This window comes from Pithys albifrons, chromosome 20, assembly GCF_047495875.1.
Source record: "Pithys albifrons albifrons isolate INPA30051 chromosome 20, PitAlb_v1, whole genome shotgun sequence".
NCBI classification, from domain to species: domain Eukaryota; kingdom Metazoa; phylum Chordata; class Aves; order Passeriformes; family Thamnophilidae; genus Pithys; species Pithys albifrons.
The window spans coordinates 4,046,834-4,063,013 of record NC_092477.1 but is presented as its reverse complement, the minus strand read 5'-3'; the positions used below and the strand labels follow the sequence as shown (position 1 = coordinate 4,063,013).

The following is a 16,180-nucleotide window of genomic DNA, read 5'->3' as shown; positions in this document are numbered from 1 at the left end:
CCTGCCCTGGCACAGCTCCAGCCATTCCCTGGGTGCTGTCCCTGCCCCGGCACAGCTCCAGCCATTCCCTGGGTGCTGTCCCTGCCCTGGCACAGCTCCAGCCATTCCCCTGGGTGCTGTCCCTGGTCCCAGAGCAGAGCTCAGCGCCTGCCCCTCCACGTGCCCTCAGGAGGAGCTGTCAGTCAGACCAAGCTGTCAGTCAGACCAGGAGATCCCAGCTTTGGGATCACTGCCAGGATGGAAATGATCATCCAAACCCTCCTGGAGCTCTGTCAGCCTCGGGGCTGTGTCCACTGCCCTGGGGAGCCTGGTCAGTGCCCACCACCCTCTGGGGGAAGAGCCTTTCCCTGAGATCCAACCCTGGCACAGCTCCAGGCCATTTTTCTAGGAGAACATCTCTAGAGTACAGACACTCCAACAAGATGCAATTGGTCAGTACACTTGAAAATTAAGCACCGGATTTTTCATATCAAAAATCAAACCACTATTACAAAAATAATTTCCCCCAGTTCTCCCCACTTCCCACCCTTCTGTACAATATCCATTCCCTTACCTCAAAGGAGGCACAGAGCTTCATTTTGTTAACATTTAAACAGAGGGACTCAAAACACAGTGAAACACTGGGAAGAAAAAATAACCCAAACAAACCACAAAATGCTGCAATAACAACCAGCCCTCAGAGCCATGAGCCATAGAATGGGGAAAGATGACCCTTGCAGAACATCTGCCCAGCAGCCTCTCTCCTCCTCTGCCCACTCTTGGCCACAGCAACTGAAATCTCTTTGAGAAGCAAAGCAAAGGATTCTCCAGGATTTGACCAGGGAGAAGTTCTGCACACTGAAAAAAGAGCAATTGCATCATTTTTATCATAAAAGGAACAGGAAAAGGCTTCACCTTTTCAGTGCTCCAGATTCTCCCTCCTGGTGCCAATCTCCTGAATCTAAACATGCATCAAAAAGCATCCTGGACCTTTGGAAGCTTCTCCTCTGCTCTCATGCAGCCTCAGCCCAGAGGAAAAACAACCAGAGGTGGTTGGTTCTGGTTCAGGGATAATACCAAAAATAAAGTGAAATAAAAGTAGACAGGCAATAGGAAAAAAAAAAGAAATCCTGAGTATTTTTCTTCTGCAACAGGAAGCCAAATGCCAGCCTTGATCACTCCTGAGCTTCAGCTGAACAAACTCAAGCACTGTTGGAGTCAGCTTTGCCTGCCCCAGCAGTTTTGTGGGACATTTGCTTGGTACTGAAAGCTCTGGAGTTTCACATGAGGGTTATTAGCAGCTGGATCATCCCTGGCACTGTCCTCAACCCCATCCCTGGCACTCTCTCCCCAAACCCAGACCTGGAGCTTCAATCACAACTCCTGCTGCACGTGGGGAATGGAACTGCAGCTTTGTTCTCATGCACAAGCCAAGGAAAAACAGCCAGAGGGGCACAATGTGGCCCTCCAAAAAAGATTTCCAGGATTCCCTGCCAGGCAGCAGCTGAGGATGCACAGCCAGGCCCTGCCAGGGCAGGGAAGGTGCTGTAGAGCATCACCAGGGCACAGGCTGCAGGATGGTCCCTCCCAGATGGCTGAGTGGAGCCCAGAGCTCCTGCAGACCCAGCAAACACCACCCAGCTCCTTCAGTGCCTCCTCAGCACATCCAGCTCTTCCAGGCTGGGGGAGTTGCAGCTCTGGGAGAGCCCCTGGAGCTCCAGGCATGGTCAGGGGTTGGTCCTGAGCATCCTCCAGAACAGACCCCATCAGAACCTGCTGTAAAACAACGTGTCCTTTAGGCTGAGTGACACGGAGCTTCAAAGAAAAACCAGAGAGGAACTCAAAGCCTTTGGAATCTTCTCCCAGGATATGCACCCTGCCCTGTTCTTCTTCCACCCAAAGGGCACAGATCCCAAGCAAGGGCCTGAGGCTGCCAGACAGGGACCTTCCCAGCCAGCCCCGGGACACTGCCCTGCCTTCTCCTCCCCTGATCACGTGTGAGGGATCAGCAGACACCTGATACCAACACAAACGCTTCAAAGCCTTCAGCACAAGCAGACGATATTCCCATCCTAGCAGGAGAATTTCTCCATGGCTTTTTCCCCTCCTTTTTTCTTTTTTTTTATTTTTTCTTTTCTTCCATAGGAGAGGGAAACACCACTCAGACCACGATGATGACATCAGCCCAGGTGGATATAAAGGGAAGATCCCTCAGGCACTGCACCATCACTGTAGGATTTTGGATATTCCCCTTTCCTGATGTTGGTGTGAACATCTTCCAGGGTGGGTATTTCCCCTGTCCTGTGTGTGGGGTGAACTGTTCAACAAATATTAATGCAGCATAAATGTGAACCCAACCCAACAACAACAAAGAGAAACATCTCTTTGTAGTAAAAAATAAGAGTGAAATTGGTGGGTGAAACATCTGGTGGCACTGAGGCCTCCCCTCATACCCCACAGCCCACTGGGGACCTGGCTGTCCTCCTCTATAAAAACAGCTTTACTGCTTCAGCAAACCCCCCAAAGTCCATGGAGTCATTTAGGTTGGAAAAGCCCTCTGAGATCATCCACTCCCACCATCCCCAGGCACTGCCAAGGCCACCACTGACCCATGTCCCCAAGTGCCACATCTACATGGCTTTGAAACCCCTGCAGAGATTGGGACTCCCCCACTGCCCCGGGCAGCTGTGCCAGGGCTGGACAACCCTTTCACAAAGAAATTTTCCCTGATGCCCAACCTGAACCTCTGGCACAGCTTGAGGCCATTTCCTCTTGTTCTGACTCCCTTCTTCTATCAAGGAGTTGCAGAGAGCCAGAAGGTCCCCCCTGAGCCTCCTTTTCTCCAGGCTGAGCCTCCCCAGCTCCCTCCTCACCAGATTTCCCCTCCAAACTCTGCCCCTCTGCCTGCCCTCCCCAACGTGCCCCTTGGCTTTGCAGAGGATGTTTCCAGCAATGCCCTCCACTCCACTCTGCCCTCTCCTTTCACTTGCTTTCTTCCCTCATGAATCACTAACAGTTCCCATTTAGCACCATATAGTTATTCTTTACATTAAAATAATAAAGAAAATTGCATTGAAGCTTCAGGGTTTGGGTTGTTTGGGTTTTTTTTTAAAGGTGCCAAACTCTCCCACAGAAAAGTATGAACTTTATACTAAATAGGAAAAGAAGAAACTCAAACCTGGTTGAATTTTGAGATTCCACAGTGCCCTTTTGATGTCTGACAACAAAGAGGGGTGAGTGCTACAAACAGGTACTGATAAAACCATCCTGCTCTGTGCTTGTTTTGATACCACACAAAGCTGCTGAGCAATACAGAGAGCCCCAAACCCAAAGACTTGAGAAAACTGCTCATTCCAAACCTCAACCAACCAACAAGGCTCTGGGGTAGAGCTGCTTTTGCAACGTGTCCACATTCAAAGCTCACCTCACAAATCTGCCCACAGGGATGTTTTCTATGTCCCTGTAAAATATGTTTTATATATATATATATATATATATTATAAAGGTGTGCCAAGGCAAGGCAGAGTTCCCTGTTCCCTGTGCCACCCATCCAACACTGCCCTTCCTTGGCACAGCTGCATTAAAGCAGAAGAAAAAGGATCTGCCCTCCCATGAGACAGTGAACAGCTCTGGGGAAAAACAGAATAATAAAGAGATACTCAGCAAGCCATAGAGGGATTGCAATCCATGGCCTTCCCTGCTGGAAAAGGAGCTCTCCCACCACAGCCCCCAGCCCAGGGATAAACCAACCAGGAGACAAACCAGTGCCTGGGAAGTTCAGAGGTGTTTTGTCCCAGGAAATCCGCAGGAAACCCCAACAGAGAGAGAAGCATCAGCAGGAGAAACCTCTTAAGGCAAGTGTGGTGTGACACATCCCTCTGGCCACGCCAGATTCCATCCCTCAGATTCCAAGGAAGGATTTTGGAGGCCTACACTGGTGTATCCATGAGCTCCACCCTCAAAGGGAGCATCCTCCTCCTGGCATTCCATGCCTCTGGAATGCTGTGCCACTCCCAGAGCCTGGCACAGGGGAAAAAGTGGATCAAGGAGAGCAGAGACAGCTTTTAAGTGCTCCTGATCACTCCCTTGGAATAAAACACCAAAAAATTGCCATTAAAATGTGCAAACATTTCGCTTGGTGTTCCGACTGCCACATTTAATATTTCAAACAACATCCAGGCCAATATTGTTGCTTAATTTAACATAGCTGGATCCTGAATGCATTTCTAACAGATTAAACCACAGAAATATCCACATGTTTTAATGAGGAATTGGCACTACTCGGAGCCAAACACATTTGAGCAATATTTTTGGCCTACAAATTCTTTCCTAGGGAAAGGAAGCTCTCTGGTAACGGGGCTGCATTCCCTACATTCCAAGCTTTCTTGGATTTATGTGCAAACCGAAAACACGAAATATTTGGTGCCATTCTCATTCAAGCAACATCTGGACAATTTTCTTTGCCTCATCAAAGATCTCAGTCAGCTCAGGCCATGCTGCTCAGCAGAAAGGCTCCTTTCACATTTACAGGCTTCCCTCCCAGCCTGCAGTTTCTATGCCAACAAGCATTTGTAACTCTTTTAAAAGCACATTTGGAACTGGGGGGGAGATGGAAGATTGGAAATGTGATAAGGATTGGTTTGTTTAGGGAGGGGTTTGGTGGTGGTGTTGCCCCAAATCTAATTTTTTTAATTTTTTTTCTTTTTTTTTTTTGAGCCTTAGGAACCTCAAGAAGGCCCAAAAACCATCACTGCAGCTCTTCCACCTCTTCAAAATGCAGCAGTGACTTGGAAAGAGGAAACATTGTTCAGTCAACTTGATGTATAAAATACATAAGCACACACACCCTTGCATAAATACACATAAAGTTCAGCACAGGATCTCAAGATCTGAAGGGAAGTTCTGGCCAGGTGGGGGTTGGTCTCTTCTCCCAGGCACTCAGCAATAGGACCAGGGGGCATGATGGGCTCAAGCTCTGCCAGGGGAAACTGAAGTTGGAGAGCAGAAAAAATATATAAAATATATATGTATTTATATTACTCCAGTTCTCTTTCCAAACCAAAACTCAATAGCAAATGTCACAAATTTATGAGTTCATCTCCTCCTGCAGCATCCAGGCCTTGTGTGACTTCCCAAATCCCAAGGAAAAGCAAACACAGCCAGGCAGCCACGGCTCAGCCATCCCTCACAATCTGCAGTTTGATTTTTAACCAGAGCTCTGGAAGTTGCTCCTCCCCTCCCTCCCCACCCCCAGAGCTCACAGATGGCTCAGATTTTCTCTTTGCCACGTGTGCTGAGAGCTGTGACATTCCAGGTGCAAAGCACCCAGAGGCACAACACAACACCCAGAGCAAACAGAGCTACTGATCTCACAGAACGCAGGAGAAAAAGCTGAATTTTCCACACAGAGGGCACTGAGAACACTCCTCTTCCACCTGAAGTTCAGCACAGGATCTCAAGATCTGAAAGGAAGTTCTGGCCAGGTGGGGGTTGGTCTCTTCTCCCAGGCACTCAGCAATAGGACAAGGGGGCACGATGGGCTCAAGCTCTGCCAGGGGAAATTGAAGTTGGAGAGCAGGAAAAAATTCTTTGCAGAGAGAGTGCTCAGGGATTGGAATGGGCTGCCCAGAGAGGGGGTGGATTCCCCATCCCTGGAGGTTTCTAAACTGAGCTTGGCCGTGGCACTGAGTGCCATGATCTGGTAAAGGGACTGGAGTTGGCCCAAGGGTTGGACTTGATGATCTCGGAGGGCTTTTCCAACCCAATCCATTCTATGACTCTATAATTCTATGCCTTTGGAGCTGCCACCCCAGGATACCAATGGAGGTGCCCAAGGGAAGAACCAGCCAGACCAGGCCACTCCATGGACAGTGGGAACAAGTTGTTCCCACTACAAGGCAGGAGGGGGTTTCCTGAGGGAGCTGCTCAGGCAGAGGAGCATCAACCAGCACCTGCTCCTCAGCCTGGTCACCAGAGCATGGAGAGACAGGACAAGGGGAATGGCTTCCCACTGCCAGAGGGCAGGGCTAGGTGGGATACTGGGAAGGAATCCTTCCTGTGAGGGTGGGCAGGCCCTGGCACAGATTGGGCAGAGAAGCTGTAGCTGCCCCATCCCTGGAAGTGTCCAAGGCCAGGTTGGACAGGGCTTGGAGCACCCTGGGCTGGTGGAAGGTGTCCCTGCCCATGGCAGGGGGTGGACTGAATGAGCTTTAAGGTCTTTTCCAACACATCCTGGGATTCTGTGATTTTTCCACGAGCTCGAGAGGATGAAAGACCAGAACACAGAGTGAGTGATCCTGACATTCATTCACAGCCTCCTCATTTATGATGGAGGTCTATCAGTCCCTTCAATCCACCTCCTGTGCTGGGAGGGGAGAGGAAGGAAGGGCTGGTGATGCTGTGCAATGATCAATCCTGACCACAGGACCAAGAGAAAAATCATAGAATCATGAACCATTAAGGTTCAAACGACCTCTGAGATCATCAAATCCAACCACCACCATGTTCACCATTAAAACCATGTCCCCAAGTGCCACATCCACATGTTTTTTGAACACTTCCAGGGATGGTGACTCCACCACTGTGCTGGGCAGCCTGGGCCAGGGTTTAACACTCAAATATGATGAACTTCACTTCCTTCAGCTGGACAGGGCACACAGAGAATGGAAGGCTGGGTGCCTTTGGCCAAAGCAAAGGTCCCAGCTCTGCCAGGGACCAGTTCCCTCCCTCCCTGCACAGCCACAGATGATGCAGCCCATCACACAACTGGTTCCAGCAGCAGTCTGGCATCAGGATGAGATCCAGGAAGGGGAGAAACTCCCTCGTGGAGCAGGAGACAAAGAGCCAAGATTACCAGTACAGTGATGGTGAGCAGAAAAAAGTTACTAATTTTTGAAAGCTGCATTGTCTCCCGGGAGCAGTGACAGCCCCCAGGGGCAAACAGCTCCTGCTGCACAGAGCCACCAAAGAGCAGGAGCAAAGGCTGCCCCAACAACACTCCTGCCATTCCAAAGAGCCCTACAGGTCACTGCCTGGCACCTGGAATACCTGCAGCATGAGGAAGGTGCCTTGCAAAAACACAGCCATGAATACCCATTTTTCCAGTGCTGGCTGTGCCACAGGAAGGGGCAGCTCCTCCCCTTGCCCAGCTCTGGCCTCTGGTGTTCCCTGCCACGATTGCACAACTTTCCCATTTCAAAAGTCCTTCTGGCAGCCACGACAACAAGCACAGAGCTATTTTACACCCCAGTGAGTGACTGGTGAAGTCAGGCCTCCCTCCCCTCCTCGGGCACACGGAGCTGGCGCTGCCTACGGAGCAGAACTGCTGCACATCAGAGCACCTCCACCTCCCTCACTGAACTGTAGGGTGTGTGTTAGCTGGAAATGCAGCTCCCTCTGTGAGCTGGGAGACTCAGCCCGAAATACTGAAGTCAGCAGGAGCTTTTGACAGACAGGAGTTGGTGACATGGGTGTTCTCACCTGGGTAACTTCTCCCATGTCATGCACGAGCCAAGTGCACTGAGAGCAAGAAACAGCAACTCAGCAGCCACAGAATGAACCAAACTGGGCAGGTTTATGCTGCAGCCTAGGCCTAGGCCTTCCCAGGATGTCTGAATGGGAAGCAGGGAGAGATCTCTCCCATTAAAGGGAGGGAGAGTGATTTGAAATCGATGTTAGGCAAAATCAGAGTCAGTGGGGACTCGTGTTAATGAATTCCCCTGCTGGGTTTATGATGTTTAAAGGAAAACAAAAGATTGCTGTATGCAGAGCAGAGCAGGTGAGACCTGAGGATGGTTTTCTATTCCCTAAGCTCACCCTAACCAGAGCAGCCTCCCTCCCTCCCCTGTGCCCAGGGACATCGGGGCTGTCTCACCTGGGCACGGAGGTCTCCTGGAGCTGGGGGGTGTTGAGATACCCCTGTTGTTCTCCTGCTTGAGGTGGCAGCTCAAAACTCTGGCTGGAAATGCCACAGATGATCTCATGAGCTCCTCAGCTAATGGAAATACCCAGGGGCCACGGGTCCTTTGTGCCCAACCTTCTCCCAGTGGGTCCCTTATGGGATTACGGCGGCGGCCAAGGATGACAAATTACTACGAGCTGCACTAAGTGCTATGGAAAGATCATGAAAATGACTTAACTCCTGCCCTCCTCTCTCCCCTGATGGATTACACTCTTCTCCTTTGGAGCAATTTCACACAGGGGAAGAGGGAAACACAGGACAGATATGAGGAGTTTATTGCCATGTGGCTTCTCGTGTGGAAACACAGCAGGGAAACTGTCCCCGCGCTGCCAGATGAGGAGTGTGGCTCCTTCCTGGCCACATCCAGGTCTGGTGGCATCATCTCTTCCCTGAACACAGTGGAGAGGAGCTCAATCTCTGCTGTCCCTGTGCCTGGGAACCCACACCTGGATGGGCAACACTTCTGGGGACACAAATGTCTGGGCAACAAACCCCACTGGGTACACCAGATTTCTTCTTACCACACTCTGCCTTCTCCCTTCACTCACCCTCAGGGTAAACTCCACTGGAAGCACAACCATCCCCAGCTCCCAATGCCTGCTGGGATAAACCTGGAAAACAAAGCCCTGACACTGGCCTAGACCTGGGGCTGTGCCACTGCTGCCACATCAGCCCCACCAGACCAGCCCCAGCACGAAAAATAAACATGTTGGCTGAAAAAACACAAAACTCCTCCCTCAACCAAAGCCCTCATTTAGCTCTGAGACTCCTCACTGAATGTTGCATCCCTTTGAAGCCTTTTAAGGAAACATTCCAGCTTTTTCCCAAATTAATCAGGTATTTTTCCTTTAGCCAGACAGAGTTAAAAATAGCCAGGAGCCAGGTAGGTGTCAGGGAAAAGCTCCTGCAGGGAAAATCTTGTCCCATCACACCCGTGAGGAGGAAAGTCTTGTCCATGTCCAGTGTCCCTGCAAAGAAACACAAGAAGCCCAAGGACAACACTCCCAATTAAAGCCAGATCATTTCAGGGCTTCAGCTGCAGGCAGTTCATCCTGTTGGCAAAATCCACCTCAGACTTGCACTATCTGCCACAGCAGCCTTGACCCTGTTTTCAGATGCAGAAGCCAAAAAAGCCCCCTCATAATCCTACAGAGCACAGAGCAAACACCACCCTGGGACTGTGTGATACCACCCTATTAAACACAAACATGTTCCTACAGTAGCTCAATGATTTTAAACACTCCCCATCTTTTCATTTCAGGTTTTAAGCACTTTGCCTGGCAACTGTCTGAAGGGCAAACCATTATGGAAATAGGAAGACAATTAATTTTCCTTTATTCTGGAAGAGAGGATTATTGGAATAAATAAAATAATCAGCTTAAACAAGAGCACAATTCACAACTCATGGAAAACAGAGGACAGGTTTTTTTCATTTTGCTTTCCAAAGAAATGCTTTTCTTGGATGAAGTTTGCAAGGGAAGTGCAGAAGTTTTGGAGTTAACCTTGGGCTGTTAACTCACAGCTCTGCCTCCATGGCATCAGCAGGGGCAAGGCTGTCACTTCAGGCACTCTTGGAGCCACTTCATGCATTAATTTGATGTAGCAACTTAGAACAGCCCCCCCAAAAGACACAAAGGCCACTTCCCAATCTCGTTGTGACCAGAGGAAAATCTGAACTTCCAGCAGGAAAGGTGTCCTGGGAGAACAGAGCACTGACAACAGCAGGGCTCTGCTTTTTGGGGTCCTCTCCCCATGTAAGGCTCTGCCCTCAGTAAACCCACACTGAGACTGTGGAGATTAATGACATTTATCTGGATTCCAACTCTGCAGAGCCAGTTCCAAATCAAACAAAGCAAGGGGATATACCTGAAGGGAAGTTCTGGCCAGGTGGGGGGTGGTCTCTTCTCCCAGGCACTCAGCAATAGGACAAGGGGGCACAATGGGCTCAAGCTCTGCCAGGGGAAATTGAAGTTGGAGAGCAGGAAAAAATTCTTTGCAGAGTGCTCAGGCATTGGAATGGGCTGCCCAGAGAGGGGGTGGATTCCCCATCCCTGGAGGTTTTTAAACTGAGCTTGGCCGTGGCACTGAGTGCCATGATCTGGTAAAGGGACTGGAGTTGGACCAAGGGTTGGACTTGATGATCTCGGGGGTCTTTTCCAACCCAATCCATCTGTGATTCTGTGATATGTTAATGCTTGCTGATGGAGGCTGAGTGACTGTCTGATCAATGCCATTGTTGGACACCAGCCTTTGGCAGCAGATGCTCAGCAGCACAATTAACATGGTTCAAGGAGGTCTGACACCCTGGGACACACACGTGCTGCTACACACAGGAATTAAGTTAAAGGGAAGACATTTCACTCCCAAACCCCCGAGGGAGAAGTGAAAAAATGGAAGAGGAGAACTCTCAAGAGATGAAGTTGCTATTTACTGAGAAAAGTTTGGGATGTCTTGGTAAGAACTGCACAGTTATTTCTGGAGGACTCCTCTAATAAGCAGACTGAGTTACAAAAATAGGATGGAAACTGTGGTTCAAGGTTGCTACAGCCTGGAAAGACAGAGATAATTGATGGAGGCCCAGATTCCCAGGAACAGTAAGGGCTGTGGAAGTACTGAGAAATCAAACTGATGATCTGGAAAATAACACAAGATTAAGGATGATCAGGTTGGTGGGGGCTCCTGAAGGAGCAGAAGCAGGAGATAGTTTGCTGTGGATTAGGAGGATGCCGGGGATGAACAATTTCCACTGTCCTTATGGTGTCCAGGTGAGCCATGTCCCCCCACAGGCAGGTACCCAGGTACCACATCCCTCTGGAGAAGGAGCTCCTGCATCCAGGAGCCCACATGTTCATGCCAGCTCATAAATCCAAGCCTGGTTGAGGGTGCAGCACTGTCCCCTCCATGGCTGTGACTCCAGAGGGAAATCCATGGCTCAGACTGCTCCCTGTGCTTCCTCCACAAACTCCAAGTGTCCAGGCACAGCCACATGGCAGAGCTGCAGGAGCACCACGGGAAAGAGCTCCTGCATATCCCAGCACCCTGTGCTTCCCCCAGGGAACAGCCACCTGCTCTGTTTGCTGCTCCAGCTGCACTGCTCTGTGGCACCAAGTAGGTCATGGACTAGATGGCACCTCAAGAATCACCTGCAGTTTGTTTCCTCTTCTTTTATTTTCCTTTTTTTGTTTTTTTTAGGAGCCACCAAGTCACTGCATCACCACCTTCAAACCCAGTCTCTGCCAGCACAGCCCATCCATCCACCCACCAATTCATATACCCATCCATCCATCCCTCCATCCATCCCTCCATCCATCCACCCATCCCTCCATCCATCCATCCATCCATCCATCCATCCATCCATCCATCCATCCATCCCTCCATCCATCCACCCATCCCTCCATCCATCCATCCCTCCCTCCATCCATCCATCCATCCATCCATCCATCCATCCATCCATCCACCCATCCCTCCACCCATCCTTTCATCCATCCCTCCATCCATCCCTCCCTCCATCCACCCATCCCTCCATCCATCCATCCATCCATCCATCCATCCATCCATCCATCCACCCATCCCTCCCTCCATCCCTCCCTCCCTCCCGCCATCCATCCATCCATCCATCCATCCATCCATCCATCCCTCCACCCATCCCTCCATCCCTCCATCCCTCCATCCATCCATCCATCCATCCATCCATCCATCCATCCATCCATCCATCCCTCCCTCCCTCCCTCCACCCATCCCTCCATCCATCCATCCATCCATCCATCCATCCATCCATCCATCCATCCATCCATCCACCCATCCCTCCCTCCATCCACCCATCCCTCCCTCCCTCCCTCCCTCCATCCATCCACCCATCCATCCATCCATCCATCCATCCATCCATCCATCCATCCATCCACCCATCCCTCCACCCATCCCTCCATCCCTCTCTCCATCCCTCCCTCCATCCCTCTCTATCCTCTCCTTACAGCCCTGTCTCCCGCATTTCTGCTCCTTCCTTGCTTCTGTTTCATTCCACTTCTCCCCTGCAGGTGGATGAAAAGTCTTTAAAACGGGATTTTTCTTCCATCTTCCCTTTCCCCATGACCTTATTTTCCAAGCACAGCACACCCCACTGCACTGCTTCTCTCTCACTCAGAACCCACACCATGTCCTTCCTCTGTGCTGATCACTCATTGAGCCTCCCCACCATGTCAATGCAGTTATTCTACTAATTTCACAGCCAGGTTAAAAAATGCAGCTCCTTCCCCCATGCTCACAACTTCCTTTACTAATCCTCAGGGATTAGGGGGGTAGGGTGTTAAGGAAGGCAAAATTCAGCCATAAGTTGGATTTCAAAATGGTCAGGAAGGCCGGAGAGCAGGAGAAAAAACTCCTCTGAAGGTTGAGAAATGCTGCACATCACAGCAAAGCCTTCCCCTCAGCATCTCTGCAGAGAGAGGATTCATCACACAAATAATTATAAGGCTCATATCATAATGTCTGGTATTAAAGGCATTGCCAGTTGACTCCAGGTTGGCTGAAGCAGTGAGAAGGGAGAGAAGCAAAGCCACCAGGCTTTGAAGTGGTCACCATTTGAATATTAAAGATTGGGACTTGGATGCAATTACCAAGCAGTTACTTTCTCCTCCCTGGGACTGCATGAGGGTTTTTGAGATACACCTGTAAGATTCAGTGCTCTTTTGTTCTTTCTGCTTTGAATACAATCCTGGACTGCAAAGAGGTGAGCAAGCCCCAAATTCAGGTTTCAGTTCCTCTGCTGGACAAAGTTCTGCTGGTGGAGAGGGAGGCAAAGCTGGCCCCCCAGGCAGAATTTTTCACAGAAATCTAAAAACAGAAACGTGCAAATTCAAGCAATGAATCCCCCTGAAAAGCCTGAGTCACCCACCTCAGTGGAGGCATCCAGGAGTCTGAGGCATCCCCTGAGCTGCATCCCCTGAGCTGCATCCCTGACCTGCATCCCCTGACCTGCATCCCCTGAGCTGCATCCCCTGAGCTGCATCCACTGAGCTGCATCCCCTGAGCTGCATCCCCTGACCTGCATCCCTGATCTGCATCCCCTGAGCTGCATCCCTGACCTGCATCCCCTGACCTGCATCCCCTGAGCTGCATCCCCTGAGCTGCATCCCCTGACCTGCATCCCCTGACCTGCATCCACTGAGCTGCATCCCCTGACCTGCATCCCCTGACCTGCATCCCCTGACCTGCATCCCTGACCTGCATCCCCTGACCTGCATCCCCTGAGCTGCATCCCCTGACCTGCATCCCTGACCTGCATCCCCTGACCTGCATCCCTGACCTGCATCCCCTGAGCTGCATCCCCTGAGCTGCATCCCCTGACCTGCATCCCTGAGCTGCATCCCCTGAGCTGCATCCACTGAGCTGCATCCCCTGACCTGCATCCCTGAGCTGCATCCCCTGAGCTGCATCCACTGAGCTGCATCCCCTGACCTGCATCCCCTGAGCTGCATCCACTGAGCTGCATCCCCTGACCTGCATCCCCTGACCTGCATCCCCTGAGCTGCATCCACTGAGCTGCATCCCCTGACCTGCATCCCTGACCTGCATCCCTGACCTGCATCCCTGACCTGCAACCCCTGACCTGCATCCACTGAGCTGCATCCCCTGACCTGCATCCCCTGACCTGCATCCCCTGCTCATCCCACAGCCCACACAGACCCACAGCACAGGGGAGCTGAACACCAGGGAATGGTTTTTGGGTGGCTGACACTTCTGCTCTCCCCAGATGACTCCAGACTGAGCACTGGCTGTTGCCTCTCCTTGACATCCCCATTCCCTGTGGGCTGCAGCTCCCACAGCAGGAGCAGAGGTGCCCCATCCCTCCCAGTCTGCCCTGGACACAATTCCATGGGCTGAAAAACCTCCACTCAGCTCAGCCCCACCAGAGCACTGGGGGATTCCCAAGGGAGGAGGTGTCCCCTCCCTGGGAACTGCAGAGTCCCAGAACACACCCACAAACTAAACCAAACAGAAATGAAATTTGGTTGTAGCTGTTTTTTTCCTTCCAGACTTACAAGTTCCTGAGAGCAGCTGAATGTCTCCTTGGAAGAGAAGAGCCCTGTGCAGGAGGGAAGCAGCTCTGGGATGAGGCTCTCACAAAAGCCACAAAGTCCCCAGGCCACCAAAGGCTTGGTAAGGCTCAAGCACAGTGCTCCATGCTGGGGGCTTTCCTCAGCCCCTGGAATCAGCTCATCTTCCACAGTTTGCTCTAAAAGAAGAAGAGGAGGAGGGCTTTGTCCTCTGGCTTTGAGCCAAAAGTCATGGCACAAAGGAAACAGAGTCACCTTTGTCCCCTTGCTGAGCCTTTTCCCTGTTCTCTGGTCAGGGATTCCCACCCTGGTACTGGAGACAGCAGGACAAAGTTTAAAGCTGGTCCAAACCCTTCCAGGGATGAACTTGATCACTTTTCTTAGTGAGGTTGCAGTAAAGAATTGAGATGATGGATCCCAGCTCCCTAAAGTCACCCACTGCAAAAGGAAAAGGTGACCCAGAGACAGCACCTCATTTCAGTGCATGGCCCAGTCCTGTCCTGGTAAAGCAGCCCCCACCTACACACCAGCTCAAAGATTTATTTTTGTTATACCCTGGTCATAGATTTCTAAGGTTACTTTTCACTTTCATGCTTTCAACTTGACTTCTCCAAAAAAAATATTTCCCAGCCCTTCCACCAAAGGTGCTTTCAGCAGAATTTGATCATTTTTTTCTGAACTAAAAACCCCTGTCATGGTGACAGACACGTCACTGGCATTAGATAAAAATCTGAAAGAGCAAACACTCCTCCACCACTGAGAAACTGGTGCAGCACCACTGAATCCCAGCACAACCATGGCCCTCCACAACACAAGGCTTTGTTCTCACAATCATCTCCAAAACAATATTCAGCCAACAACATCCCTCCCTATATAGATTTATATTGCCATGTCTCTTATCATTTCCCTCACACCCATCAAAATAAAGATATAATTAACCCATCCTCGATAGAAATTACAATAATTTTGAAACAGCAAGAAACAATCTATTTGCATTTGGTGGCTAATTATTCCCCCTACGCACACAGCCACCAATGTTCCCTAAAACCAGCCACGGAACAGACAGTCTGTGCTAGCCAGAGCTTCTGGAAAGGAGGGGAAAAGGAGGGACTGAGCAAAAAAACTCAGGATAGGGGTGGCAAAATTTCCTTCCAACCTGCAGCATCTCGAGCTCAGCCACGTCTGTAATAGAACTGCCCTCCTGAACTCACCCAGCAGCATTAGCATCCACCTGGGCATTGCTTGGAAGCTGGCAGGAACCTCAGGACAAACCCAGTGGGAGCCACTCACATTTGTTAAATTATTGAATTATTATTCCCTTCTTCACACCACTCCAAGGAAACACGAAGCCATTTCCCAACAAATGCCGTTGGACATAAATGTCACACCGGGAACCACCCTGAGAGCCCCGAGCACAGGCACTTGCAGTGGCACAGGCACAGTTGCATCCATGATTCTTCCTGCCTCAAAGGAGGAAGGGCAGCCCCTCCTTGCACCCACAGAGCCCTGGGGGATTGCTGAGGGCTGGGCCCCAACCCCTGAGCTCGAGGGCAGCGGTTCATTCCACTCAGGTACAGAACAACACGATGCCCTTCCCCGACCCCCTCCCCAGCCAGACAAGTTCTGCTGACAGATCACCTGCATTTCCTCACCATCCCACAGGACTAACCAGATGTTTTGAAGAGGTAAAGACACAAGCCCTGGTCAGGGAGCCTCTCCCAGCTCAAGCAGCCTGATAAAAATCAAGTCACCCAGATATTTCTGCTTGACATCCTGAGAGCCCCCAGGTTGACCCTCCATGGCTTGTGCTGGATTTGGATGGCAAATCACCTCCTCCTTCACCCATGGGAAGCAAGTAGATAAAACACTCTTTGCTCATTAGGAACTATCAGAGGTTTTCCTTCCTCCAGGATGCCCCCACGAAGCAGGGATTGGGAAGGAAGGAGCTCAGTCCCACCTGGCCTCAATCCATCCCTGCAACACTTACCTGGCTGGCAGGGCATCCCTCCTCAGCACAGGAAAAGTGATCATCCTTCAAAGCAAAGCCAAAAGAGCTCAGCGATTGTTTTCCTTCCCCCATCTGACACAGCATTGCAGCTCCTCAGGCATGGGGGAGGAGGGGCAGCAAAATAATAATAATATTTTTTTAAGAACAAGACATACTATCATTCTCTAGGCAAAGCTAATC

At 50.7% G+C, this 16,180-nt stretch overlaps 1 protein-coding gene across 7 annotated transcripts in view; it reads right to left on the bottom strand.

Annotated features, from left to right (window-relative positions):
- LOC139680991 (histone-lysine N-methyltransferase EHMT1-like) overlaps nt 1-16,180 on the bottom strand; it is a 141,355-nt gene that overhangs the window by 96,599 nt on the left and 28,576 nt on the right. The window lies entirely within an intron of this gene.